The sequence below is a fragment of the Hydra viridissima genome, unplaced genomic scaffold, assembly GCF_058129835.1.
Source record: "Hydra viridissima isolate aposymbiotic clone 2 unplaced genomic scaffold, HvirCarnegie_v1 scaffold_16, whole genome shotgun sequence".
In the NCBI taxonomy this organism is placed as follows: Eukaryota; Metazoa; Cnidaria; class Hydrozoa; order Anthoathecata; family Hydridae; genus Hydra; species Hydra viridissima.
In genome coordinates, this window is record NW_028324315.1 from 3079768 (window position 1) to 3087500 (window position 7733).

Below are 7733 nucleotides of genomic sequence, written 5' to 3' on the forward strand. Positions count from 1 at the left end.
AAGCTGAATACCCGATTATTAGCAAAAAGTTTTTAAAGTTATTTTAGACTAACTTATTCATCACAAAACCAAAAAAAAAAAAAAGAAAACAAAGAAAAATAGTTATATATTATTTTAAAGGATGCTAAAACGCAAATAAAATAACTTTAAGCTAAAATAATTACAAATACTTAATTAAAATCGCTCCTACAGCCAGATAAACTGATATTGAAAATTCTAGCAGATATTTTATGAAAGATTAATCATTTTACTTTTCGTAAAACGTTTTACCATGGCATAATAGATTAAAAAATTGGTCTAAATTTAATCTGAAAAAGTCTTCTTTATATATAAAAAACTTCGCAAATTTTGTCTACGGAATTTGTCACGTGACTGAAGTGCCTAATAAAACGACTTAATATATAAACATGGCGTATATATTTCCAATTCGAAAATATTGATTTTAAATTACTAACTGCAACTTTTTTTTACAATGCTTTTTATATTTCAAACTTTTTTTCTAAATTTTTTTGCGCAAATAAAGTTATACAAGTCACTCAGATTGAAACTCTACACATTACTTGAAATACACACTTAAAAAGTTTGCTTGCATGAGCTCGATTCTAACTGGTCTGTTTCTCTTTCGTTTACTTTTCTCTACAAACTGATTGGTCGGTTTTTCTTTTGTTTACATTTTCAGTCTACCGTCGATGTTATAAATACCCGCACAAAAGAAATAACACGCTTTTCAAAAAAGCCCCAAACGAGAAAGGACGCGGAAGTTCAGCTCAAAGTTTTAACCTAAAAAATTTACATGGCTTCGAAGGAACATTAAAAAAAGGTATTCTCCTTCTTTGTTTTGTTTTGATCCTTTTTTATATAAGCGTAGTTTTGTTCATTTAGCGACTGGGAACTACTTTCGTTGATCAACATACAACTTTATGATGGCAGCGGTAAAGGTCAGCTTCTTGCTCTTTTTACACATGACTAAAATTTATTATTTCAAGACCACTTTTTTGAATGGTTATTTTTGTCAATTTGACAATTATTTTCGTTTTTTACAAGGTTATTTTTTTTCTTTTCATGTTTGAAAAGATGCTGCTTCTGATATTTTTTTCCCGAAAACAGTTACATGGTGGCTATGAAAGTAAGCTCCTTGTTCTTTTTATTTCATTTAATGTTAATTTTATTTTCGACCCTATATCATTTAGAGGCTAACTCGCTGCGTATTCCGCACCTTTTTGAGTGGTTGATTCAAGTCATGTGATCTCTGACGAAACCAGCGTTTTTTCGAAGCAGTGCTTGGACAGTTGAACAAGCAAGCTGTTGACGATGATGATGATGATGATGATGATGATGATGATGATGATGATGATGATGATGATGATGTAATGATGATAATGATGATGATGATGATTATGATGATGATGATGATGATGATGATGATGATGATGATGATGATGATGATGATGATGATGATGATGATGATGATGATGATGTAATGATGATAATGATGATGATGATGATTATGATGATGATGATGATGATGATGATGATGATGATGATGATGATGATGATGATGATGATAATGATGATGATGACGATGATGATGACGATGATGATGATGATGATGATGATAATGATTAAAATTAGTATAATTAAATTTTTAGAGAAAAATTAACATCAAGAAACTGTAAACGTCACAATTAAAAGTGTTACTGGAGTTTCTTCCAAAAGTACAAATGATCATTGGAAATCGTATCAGTGCGAAAACTGTTGAGTAAATGTCTTAGTCAAAGGTAAATAGTTTGAATCCCTTTAGCAACTTGAAGTGAATTAAGTTTTGTTCATTCTTTTTAAAATTCAAGTGCATAAAACAATAATCAGTTGAACCACTTCTACATCAACCTCAGAAAGAGTTCTGAGTAAGTGCATATATATATATATATATATATATATATATATATATATATATATATATATATATATATATATATATATATATATATATATATACAGTGTCTCAAAAAACTATCCGACCAAACAATATTTTAAGTATTTCTTCTAAAATAGGTGCTGCATTCGTAAATTTAGATTTTTTTGGTTAACTCAAGAGTAATAATAATAAAGGAAAAGGTTTTTAAATAGATTTTGTTTCTTTTAATGTAAAATATGAATAACAAAGTTTTCACTCTTAAAAGAAAGGAACTTAGGTCGATTTTTTATTGCCAAAAAAGTATTCGACCAAATACATTATTTGTTTCAAAATAAATTATTATATTACAAAACAACTATTTTAATTCTTTGTTGGGCCTCCCTTTGTTTGGATTACAGCTTGCAGACCTCTAGGGATTGATTCGACTTAAGATTTTTTTTTCTTCTGATTGAATCTTTTCCCAAGCTTCTTCTTGAGGTTATCTTTTTTAGAAAATGGCCAATCTCCAATTTTTCAGTCTCAAATTTCCCACAAATGTTCAATAGGAATAAGGTACGATGATTGTGCGGGCCATTGCAAGACCTCAACATTATTTTCAGCAAACCACTCATGGGTCTTAGTGGGACAATGCTTGGGATTGTTATCTTGCTGAAATGTAAAATCAGATCCTAGCCAAAGTTTTCGAGCAGATGATTTCAAATTTTGCTTTAATATGTCTCCGTATTGCACCTGATCCATTATAGTATCAATAAATTGGAGTTTTCCGACATCTTTCCACGCCATTGGACCCCATACCACCACCATACCGCCACTATACTTGACAGTTCCTCTCACACAGTTTAATTTGTAGGCTTCTTCGTCTTTTCTCCAAACTTTTTGGGCTCCATCAGATGACTTTAAGTTGAATTTCGATTCGTCGCTCCACTGGATCTTTTTTCAAAAATTTAACGAAATGTTTTTGAACTACTTAGCAAACTCCAATCTTCTTTTCATGTGTTTTTTACTCAAGTATCGTTTATTACGCATAAGTCGTCATTGAAATCCCTAGTCTCGGATACGATTTCTGATTCTCTGACTGGATAATTTGATTCCATAATTCTTTTCAGCTTGCTCAACCAGTTTTTGAGCAGAAATGAAGCGATATTTCTTGACTTGTTTTGTTAAGTTTCTATCAAAACTCTTAGAAGTCTTTTTTTTTGCGATCCAGCTCTACTTTTGTGGCTGTTGTTCCCATCAAATTATACTCCTTCATTATGTCGGATACTGTATTATGAGGAAATCCAGTCTCTTGCTTCACCTGACGATGGGTTTTTACCCTGATTGACTAGATCGACAGCTAAATTTCTTTGAGAAACAGTCCAGTGACGTTTACCTCCAACCATTTTACTTAAAAAAGCATGAAACCTTTTTGTTATACAAAACTTTTTTTTTTATTACAATAAAAAGGTTTTTTGTTTTGCAATTTCATTAAGTGTATAAAAATTACCTAAATATTTCCACAAATTTCACATAAAATTTATTAAACTTACCTAAATTTAGCATGATCGGATAATTTTTTTACAAGCCTATTCAATACTCAGTTTCTTTTAGGACAAATGATAAACCGACTGAAGCATGAATCAAAAAATTTGAACGCTAAATAGCATACTATTCCCAATAGAATTAAAATGTCAAATAAAGTAAGTATCGCTATTCATTGTTTTTAGTACAATTTTGGGCGCAAACATTTCTTTTTGGGAAAAACTTGTTTGGTCTGATAATTTTTTGAGACACTGTATATATAAACAAGACATTCTAGATCTCAAAAACACCTTGCTGCGTGTGCGTTACAGAAAAAACAAATCAAAGAAAAAGTTCTGGCTTGCGTAAATCATCTTTACAATTTAGTGTCTGTTGATATGCAAAACTTGTAGTAATAAATTAACTTTTACGTTATAACATGTATTAAACTACTTCCATTTAGAAATGGTAAAAAATTTAAAGAGTATTGTAATAAATAATGTAGCAAAAGAGTTCCAAAAATTTGCACTTGACACTGGTTACTGTTATACTGATGCTGATACTAAACAGCATCAGTAAAACAGTAACTGTGCTGTGACCGAACTAGAGAAAAAACTGAAAATTGATTTATGTTTTGAAAAACTTTATTAAAAAAAACCAACTGATTACAGAACTTGCATTCCAACATCCCATTAAGATATGGAAACAAAAACGTTCTCCAAAAAATATTCTCGATGGATGTATTTAACTTTTGTCCAGATGATTGCAAGTTGGAAAGTTAATCAAATTGCTATACAGCTGATCACTATTCCCAACTATCCAATGTAAATTAATATGTAACAAGCAAAGTTCGTAATTTCATTCAAAATGGGACATTCTTGTAGTACTTTTTATATTTAATTTAGCTAAAATATAAATTTAGTTCACCTGTTATTTGATAATTTTTTTTACTTTTCAAGCAGTAATTATGCTATGCTAAACCATTTTGGTTGTTTTTATTTCATTTGCAGATGAAGAACAGTGTTAGATTGTCTAGTAACTTTATATGCAAACATATGCTTCTAAGAAATATTTCTAAACTTTATTTTTAATCTTTCTTGCGTAGAGCTTAACGAGGTTGTAAATATTAGACTGAATAGAGCTTAAATGTGTATCATTCTATGTAAGGTCTACTCAAAAGAACTAAATTCATACTTTGCCTCTCTAATGCATGATCAAAGTTAATCTATCAAATACTATTTGCGTTTTTTAGAATTTAATGGCAGTTTAAATTCAAAAATATACTAGCTTAACTTAAATATCAAAATGCATTTGGAAAAAATATATTTTAAGTTTACTTTTGGTTTATATAACTTTTTCATTTCGTCAATCGATTTATACAACAGAAGGTTAAAGAATAAAAACAACAGAAACGTTCTAAATATAAAAAAAAAGAAAGAAAACTTTTGAAAAAAAAAAAAAGACTTTGAAATTATGCGAATATCCTCTTGAATGTATGTTAAATTTTTTGAACAAATTTTAGATATTTTTTGATTTAAGTAAATTATGTTGCAGTTAGATTCTAATGTCCTATTGTCGAAGGAACTGTTCTCATACGCAAGCATTTTTCAACTTTTCTACATATTTTGCTAGAATATTACCAGTTTTCTATTTTGAAAATAATTTTAAACTAATTTGTTCCAAATGTTCTTCACAAAAGAATAAAAAAAAAATTTAAATCTTTGATATGGTCTTTTATGAGATAATAGATATTTTAGAGTCTTTTCTTAATACCATCATAAGTAGAAATATCCCCACTCTACGTTTACATTAAAGTAATCATCAGATCATCTTTGTGATGAAAAATTAAGTAAATTTTTCTAAATTTTTGTTTTATAACGCATATTTAATAGAGAGTTCTCTGATAATTCATTTGAAGCTTGAAAGCAATAAATTGTACTTATGGTTGAAGGTTTCTTTATATTAAAGTAATATATTTTTTAAAGAGCTTTTAAAAAACAACGTTCTACTTTATCTTCAATGTGTGTTTAAGGAAATAATAAATTTCAAGTTTTCTTTTTGGGAAGGACTGCTTGACTTAACTGACCTTTTTTTTAAAAAGAAAAAACATGAATGCTTAATATTTAATGTTTTAATGCAGTTTTATTTTTGAGAGAACACCTGTTAAAAGATTATTTTTACAATTTTCTTTTACATATTTTATCTGTGAACAGATTTCACTGGGAACAGATTACCAACCCTGAGTACACTAATAAGTTTAAAATAATATTAAACTGTAAAGTTTCCACTTACGAAGTTGTTTACAAAAGTTAGTTAGCCTTAGCGAAGTTGTTATAAGGAATTGCAATTACATAATTCAGGCAAATCTTGTTTCAACAACAGCAACGATTTTGAACAAAACATGAAAGTATTGCAACAGTGACTGCAGGTGTCATTGCTAACCAAATTCAATACTTCAATGCCTGATGAAGCGATTGATAAATACGGTTAACACAGAGTATCACAAAATATCTAATATGTTAGACAGCCTATCAGAAAGTTTAGTACAATCTCTTCTATGCTAAAGTCTTGAAGGAAAACGCTACTCACTTGATTTTATTGATTTTATAAACCGTTTTCCATTGATATCAAACATGTTGTAACATTTGAATAAGGTTGCTCTCTTCATTAAAATGATGCCAGCTGTGGAGAAATATCTGATGGATAACATTTATAAATAGCATGACTCCTTGGTCATGATATGGGATTACAGAAAAAAATTACTATGATGACAATGATCTAAAATAACTTTTAACGCATTTACTCAACTAAAAAATATCAAGATTTGTTCCTAAACTCCTGAAACAAAAGAATCTGAATGCAAAGGTTTTGATCCTTCTGTCCATAATGCTCAGGGCAAAAGAATTGTAGGCATAAAGCTAAAAAACCTGCTTACTTTTTGCTCAAGAAGTTTTAAATCTTATAATTTTCTTCGTATTTGAAAGTTTCTTGAAATCATTGGATATGGGTAAATCTGGAATAAGTAATCTCATTATTCTTAGTTGTGCAGATTTAAAAATGAAGTAAAACCACTCCCAAAAGCACTTCAATCAAATTCTATAAACGATGTATTAATATCTTTGTAGCTGTTTTCAAAACATAATTTGCCTAAACAGTTACATGCTTTTGAGAATTGTTCAAAAAGATTACCATTAGGCCTACTTGAAAATCCTATTAAATAAGTAAGGACGTGCGGTACAATGAATTTGTCTAAGTGGTGTCGATATCTCAAACAAGTTAGTGGGTTCTATAGATTGTGTTGATGCAAAATACATGTTTAAGCTTTATTAAATTGTTATCAAAATATACAAGCTGAAAACTTGCAATCCCATTAATTTTTTCACAGCAATCACAGCAATCCCATTAATTTTTTCATTACCTGTCGAAGCAGGTATTACCTTACTGCCCCAATGGCACCTTAACTTGAATGAAGGTGAACTTGACCATATAAACAATGATAATCAAAAGACTCAATATAAGGCTATGGCAGTAGTAACTAAAAGGAAGCAAAAATTAGGAGAGGCATTGTGAGAACAGTTAAAAGGGAATTAGCTACTTTTCAGCGTTGAGATATGAGAAAGGAAGTTGTAAGAAAATATTGCTATGTTCCGATTGCTTATCAACGTATCATTTAAAAAACTGCTATATCAATATTATTTGTAGTAATCATCCATTTAAAGACTTTGAGGAGCTTATGCAAACATGTGTATCGGAAAGAAGGACTATAGGTAGGTATTTATGTACAGTAACAATAAAATTAGTTTCTTCTTCTCAACAAACAGTTTAACGGTCGGGTTTTAGAGGGGCGTAACCGACGCAGCAGCACTAGGCCACAAGCATATTAGAAACCACCAAGTTAACCAGAGGTAGAAAAATTTAAAAATAAAGTGATTCATTTAAAAGTACTGTTACTTGAGTGAAATTTGATTGATGATGATGATGATGATGATGATGATGATGATGATGATGATGATGATGATGATGATGATGAAGTTTTAAATCATCATTAGAGAGTCATTAATGTGATAAATAGATTATTAAAGCTTTAAATGTTAGTATTGCGTTACAAAGCCCATATAATACACATCAAATAGTTTGATATAAGTTCTCAATCTGGTAATGGGCAATAGATGGTTGCCTTGGGCCCATTTATGTATGCGGTCCATAATTTACAAAAAATAAGACCAAATCAAGATTTATATTTTGATATTGGACTGTGTAGCTAAGGCGATTATAACAAAGCGTCTGAAAATATCTTTTCATTTCAGGCTGTCTCGAA

At 29.8% G+C, this 7733-nt stretch overlaps 3 protein-coding genes across 51 annotated transcripts in view; 1 reads left to right on the plus strand and 2 right to left on the minus strand.

Moving 5' to 3' along the window:
- Window positions 1-7733, minus strand: part of LOC149877356 (uncharacterized) — a 243389-nt gene that overhangs the window by 54010 nt on the left and 181646 nt on the right. The gene's annotated exons all lie outside the window — the stretch shown is intronic.
- The window catches only part of LOC149877360 (uncharacterized), a 253109-nt gene that overhangs the window by 20261 nt on the left and 225115 nt on the right, over window positions 1-7733 (minus strand). The gene's annotated exons all lie outside the window — the stretch shown is intronic.
- Window positions 713-7733, plus strand: part of LOC149877362 (uncharacterized) — a 20028-nt gene continuing 13007 nt past the window's right edge. For 6 of the 43 annotated variants that reach the window (XM_090073892.1, XM_090073885.1, XM_090073860.1 and 3 more), the window contains exons 1-5: window positions 723-938; window positions 1075-1126; window positions 1650-1778; window positions 7118-7182; window positions 7723-7733. The exon at window positions 7723-7733 is cut by the window's right edge and continues 78 nt beyond it. The gene's annotated coding sequence lies outside the window, so the exon portion shown is untranslated. Of the gene's footprint in view, window positions 939-1074; window positions 1127-1190; window positions 1368-1649; window positions 1779-3505; window positions 3595-7117; window positions 7183-7722 lie in introns of all 43 variants that reach the window. The other 37 variants (XM_090073862.1, XM_090073890.1, XM_090073878.1 and 34 more) reach the window with 22 other exon arrangements.